Source organism: Rhinolophus ferrumequinum, chromosome 6, assembly GCF_004115265.2.
Source record: "Rhinolophus ferrumequinum isolate MPI-CBG mRhiFer1 chromosome 6, mRhiFer1_v1.p, whole genome shotgun sequence".
NCBI classification, from domain to species: Eukaryota; Metazoa; Chordata; class Mammalia; order Chiroptera; family Rhinolophidae; genus Rhinolophus; species Rhinolophus ferrumequinum.
The window spans coordinates 26,293,906-26,309,988 of record NC_046289.1 but is presented as its reverse complement, the minus strand read 5'-3'; the positions used below and the strand labels follow the sequence as shown (position 1 = coordinate 26,309,988).

The window sequence follows — 16,083 nt, the reverse complement described above, 5'->3', positions numbered from 1 at the left end:
GTAGTGGTTTCCTTTAGGGAAATGAGGTTTACGCGTCTCCCATTTTCAGGTTTTTGCACCTCCCCATATTGGTTAGTGCAGTCCACACCATGAAGCATCAGTGCTTCTCAAGGGGTTTTGTGAACATGATGTATGGTCACTGGACAAGATGAGAAGAGTATATATTTTGAAAAGTAAATTTGGTTGAATGGTTGAATGTGGGAATTCGCATTCTGATTAATTGTTTAACTTAAGCAGCATCTCAGAGTCACTAAATAGGTTTAGATTAACTGTTAATCTGCTCAAATGCCTGGACAATCACTAAACTGACTTTTCCCCCCCACAAATACTTTACATTGTAGTTTTCAAGGGTATTTTTCTCATCTTATATTAACTTGGTTGGTTTTAGTAATTTTTCTCTTAAGCATTTCCTCCAAGTTGTGGAATTCTGAATTCCACTTCTCTCTTTTACTTACTCTTTCTTTTTTTGGGGTAAGTGTAATACAGTAATCGAAAGCTACTACTTTTTCTTCAATGCAATGAAATTTCGGCACGATTTAATTCGATGGCGTATTTTAATTGTTATTCACCTTTCATTCAACAAGATATGTTAAACTTGTATCATGTTGTATAATCAAAACTTAACTTTGATAAGTTTCAGAGAACAGAGGGAGAAATGTCTGTACAAAAATATAGTTTGTGTGTGTGTGTGTGTGCACGCGTGCACGCTTTACCTTTTTGTAAGTTATATGTCATGATTAAGGAAAAACTAGAAGAATAGAAATTAAAAAAAAATTCATCAGTGATTCTATCACTCATAAATACCGTAAAAATTATTTTGTGATGTATTTTTCCATTTTTTTCTGAAAAAAAAATTTGTGAAATACGTATTTCAACAGTTTATACCTTATAACATACGTTTTCATGTAATATTGTGAACACTACACTAGTAATGTATCAATAATTCATATAATTATTTAAAATACTGTAAAGTGAAGGCTGCATAATACAGTAGTAGAAACACAGGCATTGTATCAAGCAGATTTTACGTTTGGATTCCTGCTTGTCCTGTTATTAAGTTGGCTGTGTGACTTTGGCAAAGTTCCTTACCTACTACCATTTCCTCAAAGGGGGGGATAAAAACGTGGCTAATAATAACCACCTTGCAGGGTTATTACAGAGATTAAATGAAATAACACATGTCAATCTCATGCATTCACTCATATTGTGCCAAGAACACGGTAAATATTAACTTATTGAGAGGCGATAACAGCATTGTACAAAAAGGGCAAGAATGTTGGAAGAGGGTCAACTTGGGTTTAAATTCCAGTGCCATCACTTCTTAATTTATTTTGAGCAAGATTTAAAAGTTCACTGATTTCTGCTAGTACTCTCTTGTAAAATGGAGATGATAATACCCATCTGCTTGGATTGTTGTATTGATTGCATATGATAGAGAATGTAACACGCCTGGGATATTGCAGGCACTCAAAAGGTATCTGGCACTATTATTTATAATGGAAATTACTTAATTGAAAGACAGGTTTAGACTTTATTTGTATAAATTCCAAGGTAGAGGCTTCTAGATGCCCCAGATTTTATTTGTAGTCACTATCATGAAAGTATTTGTGGTTGGTGAGGATTGTCTGGATAGTTTGATAACTGCTGCTTCCCTGCCCCCCAAATTTGGAGTAGGTAACCATCTTTAAAATAACATGGAAGGAGGCATTTCTGAGAGACTCTCACATGTGTAATGAAAAGGTACTGAATATAATTATATATTTATTGAAATATGTACCTTCATTAATGTTTCTCAGATGTGCACTGGGGATCATCTGCCTCCCTGCCTCTTACCCTCGGTGTCTGTCTTAGCTCCAGAGAGGCTTTCCAGGGACTTCTGTTCTTCATTTTCATATTTTCTTCTTGATTTTAATTTTTAGAAGCACCCATCATGTTATTCCTCCTCTTCACTAGCCCAGTATAACCTGCTATTAGTTATGTGTGTACGTATATTGAATTTGGAAAACGTTATATAAAAGGAATCTTAATCCTACTGTTCTCATGTTCCACTTTATTTCCTTTTTAATAAATATCGCATAGACTTGCCATTTTTATCAGTTGATACTTCATTGTCATTTTATATCATAGAAACAATACCTTTTAAAATTAAATTCTGAGTCATTTTATTGTGAGGTTATGAAAGATGAGTTTAGTAGTGAACTCATGCCAGCTGTGTGGCTTGTCTGAGTGGACTGTCTTTTTGCAGTCAGGTTGCCAGTCCTCTGCTCACCCCTCAGTATGACCACTGTATGTCCTCCGGTCATTGACTCTGGAGCTGCTTTTTTAAATCTAAGATGAAGCTTACTCTTCCTTCACACACGCACGCACGCACGCACGGACACACACACATCCCCACTCGCCACCTTGCAATGAAGACACTGCTGTTGGTTTCAGTTGAAGTTAGTAAGAGGAGACAAAATTAATTAGTTCATAACTTTTGCCTGAAGGCTAAAATTTCCTGTTTTGGAGATTGGCATTCAGGGATGTAAATATAATCTAAACATTTTCTAAACTGGCATTTGAATGGCTTGCCTAAAAATAATTTAAGTAGCCGAAAAACATTCTTTTACTATTCTGGGATCAGGAACAGGGAAAGGTGACTCACCGTTTATCTGAAAGTTTTAAAAGTACGTCCAAAGGGTATTTAAAGGGAAGAAACGACTCCCCTTCAAGTTTATTAAAGAACAAAACATTTTCTAATTTCATTTTAAGTTATATATTTTAATGGTTTCCACAGTGGGGTTGGCCTCATAGTAGGGGCCTAGTATATTCCTGTTGAATAAATGTCTGTCTCTTAAGTGTTAACTGTCAGTTTGTTCCTGGTTTTAAATTATATTTAACATTGCAAGGGCTTCCAGATAGATTCCACCATTTGATTCTCACAATAGTCTTGTGAATTAGGCGGAAGAGGAATTTTCTTCATTTTATAGAGAACTGAACAGAATAGTTCAGGTACCACTAAATGATGGCTCCAGGGTTTGAATTTAGGACTTCAAGCTCCTACTGCCATGCTTTTTGGGCGGTGCTATGCAGCTTTCTTATATTGACCTGGAAATATTTAGATATTTAGTATTACATTAGTTTTTTCATTTATTCAATCGTTTTACTGAGGGCACAATTTTAATTTCTACGCCTTGGTGGATGAATGTAAAGACAAGGTTTCTACTCTCAAGGAAGACTGTCAATAAAGAAATAAACACAGAGATAAGGTAATTATTATGCCTACAGTACTAATGATTGGTACATAGTAGGTGCCCAGTAAATGTTTATTGAATGAGTGAGCGAAGTGATAGAAACCAAATAGACGGTGAACGTAGGGTCTTCCATAGGTGGATTGATGAGGGAAGGTCTTTCTGAGAAAGTGACATCTAAGCCAAGGAAAGAGCATTTCAGACAAAAGGACCAGCATTGGCGTAGGCCCTGAGGCAGAAAAGAGCTTGGCTTATTTGAGGACACCAGAGATGGCCAGGGAGCTAGAGCATAATAAGCTGGGGAGATGGGTTCCACATGAAGCTGGGGAGAAAGGGACCAGTTATGCAGGGCCTTGTAGACATGGTGAGAAATTATTCTAATGTTGGGAGGCAATTTTCCATGTGTCTTGTGTTTCTGCACTGACTGCCTTTGTTCTGAACTGTCTTTTCAAGGATGATTTGTATAGTGAACAACCTTGGAAGGTAGAGTGTCTCCCTCCAGAGCAAAGATCAGGCAGATTTATTCTCTAGTTATAATCAAAACAATGTCTCTTTTGGGGGCAAAGGTCAGACAGGCTTACTGCCCGTTATAAAAGATTTGGGTTCATCAACCTCAGGGTTACTGTCCTGTAACACAAGCCACTGCTGTGCAGGTGTCATCTGGTCCTCTTTGTGTCCCCTGGTGGGAATTAGGACATAAGGGACTGGCACCAAAAAATGCCGATACTCTGGTTACTGCTATTGCTATGAGTGATGAACTCTTTTGTCTTTTGCCAGCATTCATAAAACCACGACAGGCTAACTTATTAGCTTGCAATTAGGATGTAAAAATCTTACATCCTTCACATTTCTTGACATCTTGGGACACGGAAAGCCATTGGAGGGCTTTCGCCAGGGGAATAATTATATGTAGTTGAAGCTTTTACTTGGTCAGTGTGAATACGCTATGGAAAATGGTCATGGATAGAAAGGAGGTTGATGAGGACCTGTCTCGTTGAGAGAGAACAGTACCTGGGCCCAGTGACAGTGGAGATGGAGGCATGAAGGACTCAAGGTGGTCTTCAGGAGGTAGAATTTTTAGGTCTTAGCAGAATGAATATGGGGTGAGAAAGAAAGGAATGGAGAATGGATTGTAGTTTTGTGGCTCACGTAAATGGGTAGATAGAGGTGACTTGAACTGAGACGGAAAAGCCTCAAGATGAAGATAATAAACCTGTCAAAGGACTTATTTCTCTTATCACCACTTCAGCCTTTTTTCAGCCACTTTATTTGCTTCACACTCTCTCTCTGTCTAGAATTTTTTTTTTTAAATTAAAGCTTACTGGGGTGACAATTGTTAGTAAAGTTACATAGATTTCAGGTATTACAATTCTGTATTACATCATCTATATCTCACATTGTGTGTTCACCACCCAGAGTCAGTTCTCCTTACATCACCATATATTTGACCCCGGAATTTTTATGCTTAGAATTTCAGGGCAAGGAAGAATAAATGCTTTGTAAAACTTGGGATCAAAGAACCATTGGTATGTATTTTTCTGGGAAGACCACTTTTCCTGTGTCTTCATGAGTTGTCAAATCCATTAAAATTAAGAAACTCAAGTCTTGCTGTCTCTTGATAACTGGGTTGTCTCAATAACAGTAAATTAGATTAGCTTGGGAGGATTTGTTTTTCAAATACCCATATTGATTTTTACCCCAAATTCATTATCTGGGAGTTAACAATGAAACTCTTTAATATGTTTTAGGATTTTCCTTTTTTCAATGTTAACATAATATACTTTTTTTCTTATTTATTTTTCAGATTTTAAATATCTTTTAAAGCTGGGCTATTTTCCCTTAACTCTCAAGGTTAATTATTGCTCATCTTCTGATCATGCAAGCTTAATACAGTAGGATGAAAGTACCAAGTGCCTGTAGGTTAATATATTCAGTTTATCTTCATTCAAAAATTTCTCAGGATAAGTTCTTGTCTTTCTAATGCTAGATGCTGATTTCAGCAGCACCTGATTGCTTTTCATAAAGAAAGTAAAAATCTTAAAAAGAAAAGGTAGGGAGAGGGGTCCCTGGCCCTGCAGAGTTTTTCTGTTAAATGTCTTCTCTTTTTATCTCGTGAGATGTATTTTTGGGGTGTGTGCTTCTCGTGCTTATTTATGGGATGATTTTACATTTTTTAACCTTTATCTATTGCAGACAGTTTCAGGCTACCGCGTGATGTTTCTGAGTTTTGAATTACTTTTGCACCATCTTGCACATGTCGTTTTCTTTCTTTTGTTCTGTAGCATTTTCCTTGGCCTATGGCCTAGGTCTAGATTTTTCCTCTTTGGAAAGTAAAGGTTGACAGGAGAGGGAAGATAGAGCTTAGCAAAAAAAAAAAAGAAAAAGAAAAAAATTTTGTTGTTGTGGGGAAGGCTAGACTTAAAATTATTTCTGATTTAATTTACACTCTACCCCTGGACATCCACAATGGAAAAACTTGTTCCAACGTTTTAAAGATAAACGAGAAAGCATGAACTGTGACACAATGTCATTAGTGCTGATCATGAGACATTTCCAGGTGGCATTAGTTGTTATTAATGACTTTAATAGACTCTGGAGATATTTCTATCAGAAATATGGTTAGAGAGCAATTATTTCTAACTTTTTGAGAGGATAGATATACTACCTTTTTGCTTTTATTTTCTTTTTATGGAGATCCATCCTTGAGTGCTTTACCAGTTTTAAAATACCCCCAGGTGGTCGAATGGTATTTAAGCGCCCCAGGATGTCTGGTCTTGCCTTCAGAGAATGTTCTGTCTTAGTATCCCAATATATAAATTGTTCAAAAGGCCTCAACATTTTGTCACTAACTTCATGTTTCATGCTATGTGCTAAGTGGTTTATAGTTTCATTATGTTTAAGCTGTGTTTGGAATTTCATGAGTGGATTGCTGGTCTTCTTCCCTTGTCCCCAAATTTCAAAACAAAAGAACAATTAGTAATAAGATTTTACCAGGGCCTTCTGAGATGAGATTTTGTTTAGCGACTAAATTAAATCAGAATTTATAGCCTGTGTAAGGTGATAGAAACTCTCCCTGAAGGAGTGTTCATATGGCCCAGATTTATGCTCTACTCCCTTTCCCTGCCTTCAGGATGGTTTTTTTGTTTTGTTTTTTTAATGAAAGTTTATTGGGGTGACAGTTGTTAGTAAAGTTACATAGATTTCAGGTGTATAATTCGGTAATACATTATCTGTATCTCACATTGTGTGTTTACCACCCAGAGTCAGTTCTCCTTCCAACACCATATATTGGGTCCCCTTTACCCTCTTCTACCACCCATTCCCCCCTTGCCCTCTGGTAACCACTAAACTATTGTCTGTGTCTGTATGTTTTTGTTTTTACCTCCCTGGTTATGGGCCCAGACTTGCCCATACCCTAAAAACCATTCTGGAAATGGTTCAGAGACACAGAAGGACTATTACCCTCAGAATTACAACTCCATTGCACCTGCCTCTCTTTCTACTGGGTGAGGACTCATAGAGGGCACAGTAGGAAGAAGATTTGAGTCACACCTGGGTTTGCATCTGAGCTCATGCTTCTTAGTAATGTGACCACAGGCAACATGCTTCACCTTTTGAGGCTTCAAATCTCAAATGTAAAACTGAGACTCTACTAATGACCTCACGGTTAAGTGAGGCCCCATCGTGTATGTCACGGGATTCGAGCTTAGCACTTGTAGGTTCTCACTAAGAACTTGGGCGGGATCAGGGCTTTGAAGCTACTGTGTGTTCCTGATCCCATCTTCCTGCTTTCCTCTGGAGGTGAGCACCATCTCAAACTTGACGTTCAACATCCCCTTGCTTCTTAAAACGAGTGTATCTGTAAACAGTCTGTTTTTAGCTTTGTCCATTTGGGTTCTAAAAAATGGTATCTTGTTAGTTTCATCTCTAATAAGAGTGCTTCGTCACAGCCGGGGGAGCGAACTCCTCGCTCTGGCTCTGCTCAGCCTTTGCTGATGGGGGTGGGATTTTCCTGGAGGAGAGTTGTGTTTATCTAAAATGTTTTTGTCTTTCTAGGCTTCCCCCTTGCGGGTCCTTTAGGTAGAGTAGGCTTTTTTGGATACTGTGTCAGAGGCAGGGATAGATAGCATTATGTGACATGCAGGGGGGATGAATCCAATAAGGAAATAAACTGAGGTTAGTGGGAGCCAGGTTTACTACCTTATAGGGAAGGGAAAAGTGAAAACAAGAACGCACCCTTGTGGTGTTGGGTTGGAATTCAGGGTATCTGCATGAATTCATGGTTTTCAGTGTACGTACATACAGAAAGAATGAGAAGTAAGTGTGTGTGCATGTATGTGTGTGCTTCTATTTATTCAGATGACTTGGGAATAGTGGCAACCCAGTGTAAGAAGCATACTCAGATCTTGGTTTCTAAATACCATTTCTTCCCACTAAGATTATCAGACTAGAAAACCCTTTTTTTGGGGCAGCTATCGTAGTGTAATTAATTTGGCCAAGAATTATCAATGGACACTAAAAGTATCAGGAGAAAGGTTGTTGAGAAATAGGATATTTTTGTAGTCTAAAAGTATCATCTCACAAAATGCTTATTAATTATAAAGGGAAAAAGAGGAACTACAGTGGGGCAATCTGGCAGATACCAGTTCATATTACCAGTCAGGGAAAATGCTTGAAATAGTCTACCATCTGAGAAAATACAACGAGAGGAGCTCTTCTGTGGTGCTCCTACTGAAAATCCATACTGAGTCTAATCATAAGTATCAAACGAACCCTAATTAAGGAGCATTCTACAAAACTGGCCTGGAATCTTCAACCTGGTCATGAAAGTTCAGGAAAAGCTAAAGAATTCTAGATTGAAGTAGACTAATGAGATATGAAAACTAAGTGCAATGTGAGAGTCTGGTTTGGGTCCTTTTACTAAAATGGACATTATTGGGATAATTGGAGAAAATCAAATCTGGTCTGTGTCAGTGGTGATTTCTGGATTTTGATGGTCATAATTACTGTAGTTTCATAGGAGAGTGTCCTTACGTATAGAGATTACTCACTAAACTCTGTATGGGTGATCGGCTATCAGGTTGGCTGCTTACTCTCAAGTGGCTCAGGGAAGTCAAGTTATCTGTGCTAGTCCGGCAACTTGTTTGTGTGGGTTGGTCTGAGATTATTCAGCAAAACCAAACCAAACCTTCCTTCTGTTAGTTGATTTAGTAGCTCAGGGTCATTTGCTTATCAAACAAATCATTTGTAAGGTTTAAGGGGTTTGCTTCTCTGTGCTGTCTTGTCTTGCAACTGCCCTGTTATATCTTGATTTGGCTTTTGGTATGCTGGTCTTAAATATTGACCATCACCTCATTAATACATTATTTCCTTGTCCATTCTTTATTTCCCATTGCCTATGTTTTGCCTTGTGACAAACTGCTTCTTTCAATAGGAAAGGGTGGTTTATAAAAACAGGGTACTTCACTGTGTTACAATTCAGTGATAATACTGTATTTAATTGTAACTTACGTTGTTATTCTATTCTTTCCTCCTCGGTTCGCTGGTGAGTTGTTTAGGCTTTCTTTCTGTTTTCACCATACTGCATCTACCTCAGTATTGAGCATGCTTCAGTAGGATTTTAGGAAAAAGTGTTGGGCTGGTTGATTGCTATCTTAGAATTTAGAGTTTCCAGAAAGTATAAGCAGGGTAAGGGGAATCTGATAGACAGAGTGGCAAATGTGATGTGTACGAGTCCATAATGTAGTCAGCTCAGGCCTGTGTTTGTGAATGGTTAGCCCCCGAGGCTTTAGGATTAAGTGTTATTAGGACCAAGCTGGTCCTACTCTAAAAATTTGTATTATTCGGGATGGAGGTAGGGGGGTAGCTATGGGGAGAAGGTTAGTCGTCAGAGCAGCCTTCTCTCTCTGAGAACCTTACACGTAAGTTGTGTGTTTGGTAAAATCTGTCTTTTCCCCTCAGTACAGAGAATCATGGATGAAAGGCCTTGAATTGCCCTCCTGACCCCCACTCCATGTCTTTCTTTCTTTGGTGGACCTAAAGTTCACCACAGGGCCGTTTGCCTTAGATGGGTTGGAGGACACACTTTTCTTTAGCAGTTACACTCATTTTCATATTTCTCAGAAGGATCAAGGAAAAAAAGCTTTTAAAAACCCAAAGTGGTAGTTGCATTGTACTTAGGATACACCCACACATACAGGCGTTTCTTTCGCATTTTGTTACTTTTTTCTTGCTGCTTATACAGTGTAGGTGGCCTTCTCCAGATTGCTTTCGACAGGAAATTGAGCAACCTTTCTTTTTGGAACAGAATATATATTACTGCTGAGAGAGGAAAAAAATGAACTGTTTATGTTTTGAAATTTTTATGGTGAGTTTGTCTTTAAAGGCCAATTTAGATCTAGAAAAATGGAGGTAGGGGTTAAATTTCATACTGTGCACTAATATTTCCGAACCTTCTTAGTCATTTGTGGGCCTTTCTTTTTCCGTAGGAAGAAAGGAAGGCCCGAAGGCCTCTAACATTGCTTTACTTTGCAAAGAAGAAACTCCTTTGTTTTTTTCTCTTAGCCAATGATAGATATTAAGAAGTCGTCTCTGACCAGGTCATTATTTTTCTGGCTTTTGTGTGAGGCTGCCTTCCCTAGTTGCCTTCTTTGTGTAGTGGAGGTGTGATGATATAACAGGTATCTTGAATCTGGAGTGTATGTGAGCCCTGCTTTGGAAAAGCATGTCAGTCAATACAACTTCCTAATGACTTGGCTACTGCAAAGACCCCCAAGGCTGGGTAAGGACCTCCAATTAGAGCCCTGCCTCTGCCACAGATTCCATCTGGACTGCAACCCCCCCTATTACTTTGAGATATGAATACCAGTCTACCCACCGCCCACCACCAACCCAGGTGCTCGCTGCCTGGGGTGTTGTGCTTGAGTTTGAGTTGGTAGGGGTAGTTCCTTTATAGCACAGAGGATTCAGAGGAATTAATCAGCCTATAATTAGAACATAAGCCCATATGCCACATCATGGAAATGTTGTCCAGTTGGAATGGAGTAATTCTGGTGGAATCTTTCTAAGTGTATTCAGAAATCATATGCTTTCCTTTGAGTCTAAAATTTGCATGTTTGTTCATGTACCTAAGGGGATTACTAGTGCAAATCAACTCTCAGGTATGTCTTATGTATGTAATTAGCTAGTTATAGCTCATTAATTATGATTAACAAAAAAAGTATATATTTTTTGAGTGTTAACAGTTTCTTGACCTGTTCTGTGGGTGCAACCTGTAGGCTAATTATGTAAAAACCCCAAGTTGTATTATCTGGAATATCTGACTCTCAGAATATCCTTTATAGGTTTCTTCTCCCCAGTTTTCTTCTGATGTTTATACCATTTGATTATGGTAGCGTAGAAAAGACCTGTTGTAGGGTCTTCTGGAGCTCTGTTCAGCTGTATTATATAAGATTACAGTGTGGGACCATGATAGACCCCCAGTGAAATGCAGTTAAAGTAAGTTTTGAAGTACCTTTATATTTGGCTGGATAAACAATGGGAGTCCTAATTTACAAGGTGACAGGCTGGGAATAGGAACTTCACCTTGTCCTTACCACGAATTGGGAATCACCTTGTTGGGGTGAGGAGTTGGGGTTCTTCCTCAAACAGGTTCTTGGGTTTCTCCCCCAGACTTCCTGATTACATTATATGGGGTGAGGCTTTTGGATCAGCACTCTGCCTAGAGACTGAATAGCCAGGTTTAAGAATTTGTTGAAGTAGGAGTGGGAGTGACTATTAGTCGGCTTAAATTTAAGTGTGTGTTAAATTCAAACTAAAGAGTTTAAAAATGAAAGAAGGGTTTAGAGGTAAAGTATAACATTTCACAATTATGATTTGATTTGTAGCAGTGATTTCGCCCCCTTTATTCCTATGAAGTACACTTGCATGTTTTTCAAAGTCTGACAATAACCTTGTTATACTAAAGTTCATAATTATTTTAACCTAGGTTTTGAGAGAATACCTCAAGTTGGACTCAAAAGCAAGATTTACTCCTAAATTTGAAGTGGAAAAAGGTGAGTTGATGGATTAGTCACAAAGTCATGTTGGGAGAAGGGAATGTCACTCAAGTGTTTATTCTTAGAAAACCTGCTACTTAATAGGAGAATTTTGATTGAGCAAATGTAGATCCTATATTTTTTCCCCATTGGTTTTTCCTCCTTCATTGTTTTATTACTGAGAGGTAGAAATGGAAACAGAGAAGAGGGGAAACTCCTGTGGTTTTAGTCATTATCTTCATAGATAAAACAGTTAAGACATTTTTCTAGCTACTTAATGGAATAATATGAAGGTTTTTGTTACAAGCTTATGTTTTTACTCCATATAGTAAATGCGTTTTAAAAAATCTTCTGAGTGTTTCTTAAAATTTGATGGGAGTTTATACCTCAACCCATGTTATAAATAAAAATCTTGTTAACCCTGTTGCATTAGTGTATAATTTGGAATGCCAAGTTTATCATGAAAAATAGAGAGGTGGTGGGATGATCTACTTTTGATTGCCATTTACCATTGATCTTGGAGTGACTGGCACTTGGTTACTGCTAGTTAGAGACCAAGTTCTACCCTAGGCCTATCCTAATGTTTAGTGGACATTTCTCAAACATGTTAATCAGTTGTAAAAGGGTATTCTCATTGAGAAAAATAGCAGCCTTAATCTGATTAGAAGAGACTTCCTACAGGCTGAAAATGCTGCAAACTCTTAAGTTCAGATAAAACAAGTGATTGGGGTTTCTTCAGTTTTGTACTTTGTACTTAACCTTCATCTCAGCCAGATGCTGAAACAAAAACTTTGGGATTTTTCTTATCTTCTGCTTTGTCAGGAGCAGAAGCCTATTGCCTAAGGAGTCAGCTCTTCTGGAGTAACTGCATCCTATCAAGGAGAGTCAAGGTTATCTGAGCATCTCACCCCCTTAAACCTTTGTGCAGAGCTTAGGGCTTCTTTTCTGAAGCCCTCTGGGTAACTGGAACACTGCTTTCAAAGTAGCTCACTATTTCTGACCTTCCTTGAATTTCAGTAAGAGAAATTGGGGAATGATTAGCTCTGAAAATGTTTTACATTACTCTAGGACACTTTCCTGGTAGCATTTATTTGGGCGTTCCCAGAATTGTTTTTCTTTTAAGAGAGGTGGAATCCGAGAAACATTTTTAGATCTCTGTAATTTTTAGCTATTTGAAGAGCCTACTTTTATTTTTATCAGCAAAACAACTGAAATGTAGCATCTTTCAAGCCATCAAGAATTCCTTAGTGGTGAGCAAGCAGCCTGCAGGCGTGCTGTGCTCCCTGAAGGTAGCTGTCGCTCAGGTACTTCTCAAAAGAAGAAAAACCAATGCGTATTATTGAGCACCCTCTGGTTTTTACCTCAGTCTTGTAAGGTGTTTTCAAGACCCACCTGGTTTTCTCTTGAGAACCTGCATATTGTAGAAATGTGTCCCTTCAGTGCAGCCTCTGTATGCTTTATGGTATTTTAAACACTTGAAAGTCAATGCCAAGTCCCGGTTGATAAAACTTGAATATGAACAGTTTTTAGCAGAGACTTTAAGTTTTAGGATTATTACGAGGCCAAGCTTGTTTAGTTTTTATGTCATAGTAGCTTAGCTACACCTTGTCTTTTTGAATTAAGTTGTTTAGTTTAATAACCTGAACCCCAGGCACTTAAATCACTTCTTTTAATGGTGGTAATATCTGGATGGTGCTAGCACTGTATATTTATTAGGTCGGGTGGGAGATCCTTCTCTTAGGCTTTCATATTTGCTTGGATCTCTTCAGATAACTGCGAAGGGAGGCTGCGATTAAACAGTTTTATGGACCTGCTGGTAGCGTGACTTTTCTTGGCCTTCTAAATATATACTTCTTTCTTAAGCTCTCTCTCTGCTTAAGGGATACCTAAAAGAATTTCTTCCTCTGAAAGAAAACGAGAAGACAAAAACAAAACAAAACCAAAACCCTAAAAAACAACCCACAAAACCTTACATTTTTATGTAGTTCTGTGTATCTTATTACATTTATCATTTTTTTCCTTTTTATTTATTTATTTTCTGAGTAGCATTGTTCTAGAATATAACATTAAGAAAGCACACTTTTTTCCTGCCCTTCAAAAAATTTTAAAATTGCTATATTCTTTGTAAACACCTAGCGAGAAACAGTGATGTTAATCGATAATGATCTTTCACTTATGTGCTTTATGCATTAAGTAAAATGTTTGAATGATTTTCTCAAGTATTATACTTTTGCTTTGGATTTTCCCTTTTTTACATAGATAGTTACGGACTCATTGGTAGATGAGATAGTGTTTAAAATTTTCTTTTATTTCAGTTTGGTGATTGCATCCCAGGCTTCTGATTTTAATGGGAGAGTCATTAGGAAATTTTAAAAAGCTCTCCACTTCATTCTTTTATTAAAAATATAATAAAAAAGAATAGCACCAATCACATTTACTTAGACTGATGGTTTGCTGGTATAATACACAAAAGTAAAGACATACTTTTTGTTGTTTTAAGGGAAGTTCTAACCATTTAGTAAGTGAAAAAAGGAAAAAAAAAACATGTTGGTGCATTCTTCTAGAGTTTTCTTGTGTGATATGTGGTGGTAGCAAGACACTTAATAATCAACGCCTTCCATTCACCATCCAGGCAATAGAATGACTATGGCAGATCCAGTGGTTAGTTAAAATGGAAGCTTAGAAAGCATGTCCTCACTGCCTGTCGAGCCTTTAGAACGTGATCTGACCGTTTCACGTCCACTGAGGTGATAACACCCTCTTGTCTCCTCATTATTCCTTAAAACATAAGAGAACAGCTGTTCGTATCAGTAGTTTCCTCTCTAAATATGGTCCAGTGACAAAGACAGTAGATTAAATCATAACAAGACTTTGAATATATTAACTCTAAGAAGAAAATAACTCAAATGTTTACCTTGAGGAGACTTGTTAGATTCTTTGGGTCAACCTAAACTGAGTTTTCATGGTGGCACTGAGGGTACAAAATGGAGACCACTTTTTAAGATAAATACCAGATGAAATTTTATGAACTAAATGCTAACTCTTAATATAATAGGAAAGTATTAAAAATTTACAGTAGCAAAGGAATGACTGCAGAATTTTCCTTTTATCTTTGGCCATGACTAGTTTGAATTGAGTTTGGCATGCCTTGAGGTCACCTCAGAATTATTTCATTATGCTTGTTTATTATTCAAAGCCTTCTGCTTTGTTCTTAGTAAAGAAAACTATATGAAGTCCTTTGCTCTAGCAAACATTTTTACCAGCCTGTGCAACTGTGATACAATCCGTTCACAGTTACTAATGTTATCATGCCTTTTTTTTCTTTCATGAGAACAACTTATTCTCACTGAATTCTTACCTTTATGTTCTTCAGAACATAACAGAGCAGCTATCCACATTAAACAGAGAGTTGCCTCTTTTAAAGTCATTCTAGTGACAAGTAGAACACTTGGTAATAGGAATTGAATTAAGTCGTCTTGGAAGTGTGGCTTAAGCTGAAAGTCAGGGTGAAGGTCAGAGAATTGTGCAGAGCTCTGCCTCATCCCCTCCTGCTCCTACCTGCCTTAATAAGCATTTTTGAGGACCTGGAGTTTGGGAGCAGATCACAGGGTGGAACTAGAGATGAAACTTGGGGGTAGCCTGCATCTGCCAGTTCTTCATGATACACTGATGTTTCTTAAAGGGCTTTGGAAACTTAGTAGTGGGGGTTTTATTTTAAAACCTGGACTTCATTTTAATGTTTGTTAATGTCACCGAAGCATATTATGTATGTAAAGGAAGTTGTAAATATCTTCGCTGGTATTTGAGTGGCTTTCATCAAAACCATGCATGCAAAATTAAGGCCATATGGTGGGTGAAGTCTCATGTGTCGGGAAGTCCACTATGCCATGTATTGGGGGGTCTTGGTGCTCCTGGGAAGAGGACTTCATTGTGTCCTTTTTGGAAATGATTTTGAAGCAAGAGCATGTAAAGATGAATAGGCTTTTGAAGAAAGCTACTGCTCACATCTGCACAAAACATGCCAAGGCCTCCAGTGGGTCGATGGCAAGGAAAACACGAGAGGTGTAGGCGTGCAGCCCTTCCACACGACATCAGCCTCTTCAGAGCAGGGGATGTTTCCGAACCATTGTTTGTCTCAGCACATGTCTCTCTCTGTGTTCTTCCCATAATGGTTTTCTTAATAAAAATAAACTGGTGGGTACTCTGGGTGCGTCTTCAGTAGGTTAAATGGTGAACGGTTGCTGAAGAAATAATGGACTTTGATTTTCATTTCAGGGAATCTTCTTCTTTTAAAGTCGGTAACTTAATTCAGTAAATGACCCCTGTCTGCTACTGACTGATGTGTTTCTTCCCCCCAGGCAACCGGAAAATAAATGGTTTGAGAAATTGACTAGGTGACATGTGATGAGTATTGGTGTTTGTACGGGGGCCTGTGGGCATGTTCTAGCCTTAAAGCTTTTGTAGTTACAAGAAGTGTTGCCAGGTGTTTTATTTCTATTTACTTCTGTTGCCACTTGTTTCCTCCCTGGAGTTATTAGTAGAAAAGTTAATTCAGCTAATCAGTAAATAACTTTTTAATACCTATTCTATAGAGAGAGCTTTCTTTGCTTAATGTTGTCCAGGATGGAATACAAAACAGAAATGCCCCTTGTAATCAAGTTGTTTTTCTAGGAGACAAGACATAATTAAAAACTGTTACAATAAATGACCAAATGTAATAAGTCCATTAGTGGAAATGCAAGTAGAATACACTGAGGCATCTATAACGGGTGAATTCAGTCCATGGAGGTGGCATCATGGAACTGGGCATTGAAACA

General features: G+C 38.0%; 1 protein-coding gene across 10 annotated transcripts in view; it reads left to right on the top strand.

The window, feature by feature from the left end:
* Positions 1–16,083, top strand: part of SIPA1L1 (signal induced proliferation associated 1 like 1) — a 348,723-nt gene that overhangs the window by 68,783 nt on the left and 263,857 nt on the right. For 9 of the 10 annotated variants that reach the window (XM_033107759.1, XM_033107746.1, XM_033107747.1 and 6 more), the window contains one exon: positions 11,218–11,284. The exons of the other annotated variant lie outside the window; for it this stretch is intronic. The gene's annotated coding sequence lies outside the window, so the exon portion shown is untranslated. The remainder of the gene's footprint in view (positions 1–11,217; positions 11,285–16,083) is intronic. 10 annotated transcript variants of the gene reach the window in all.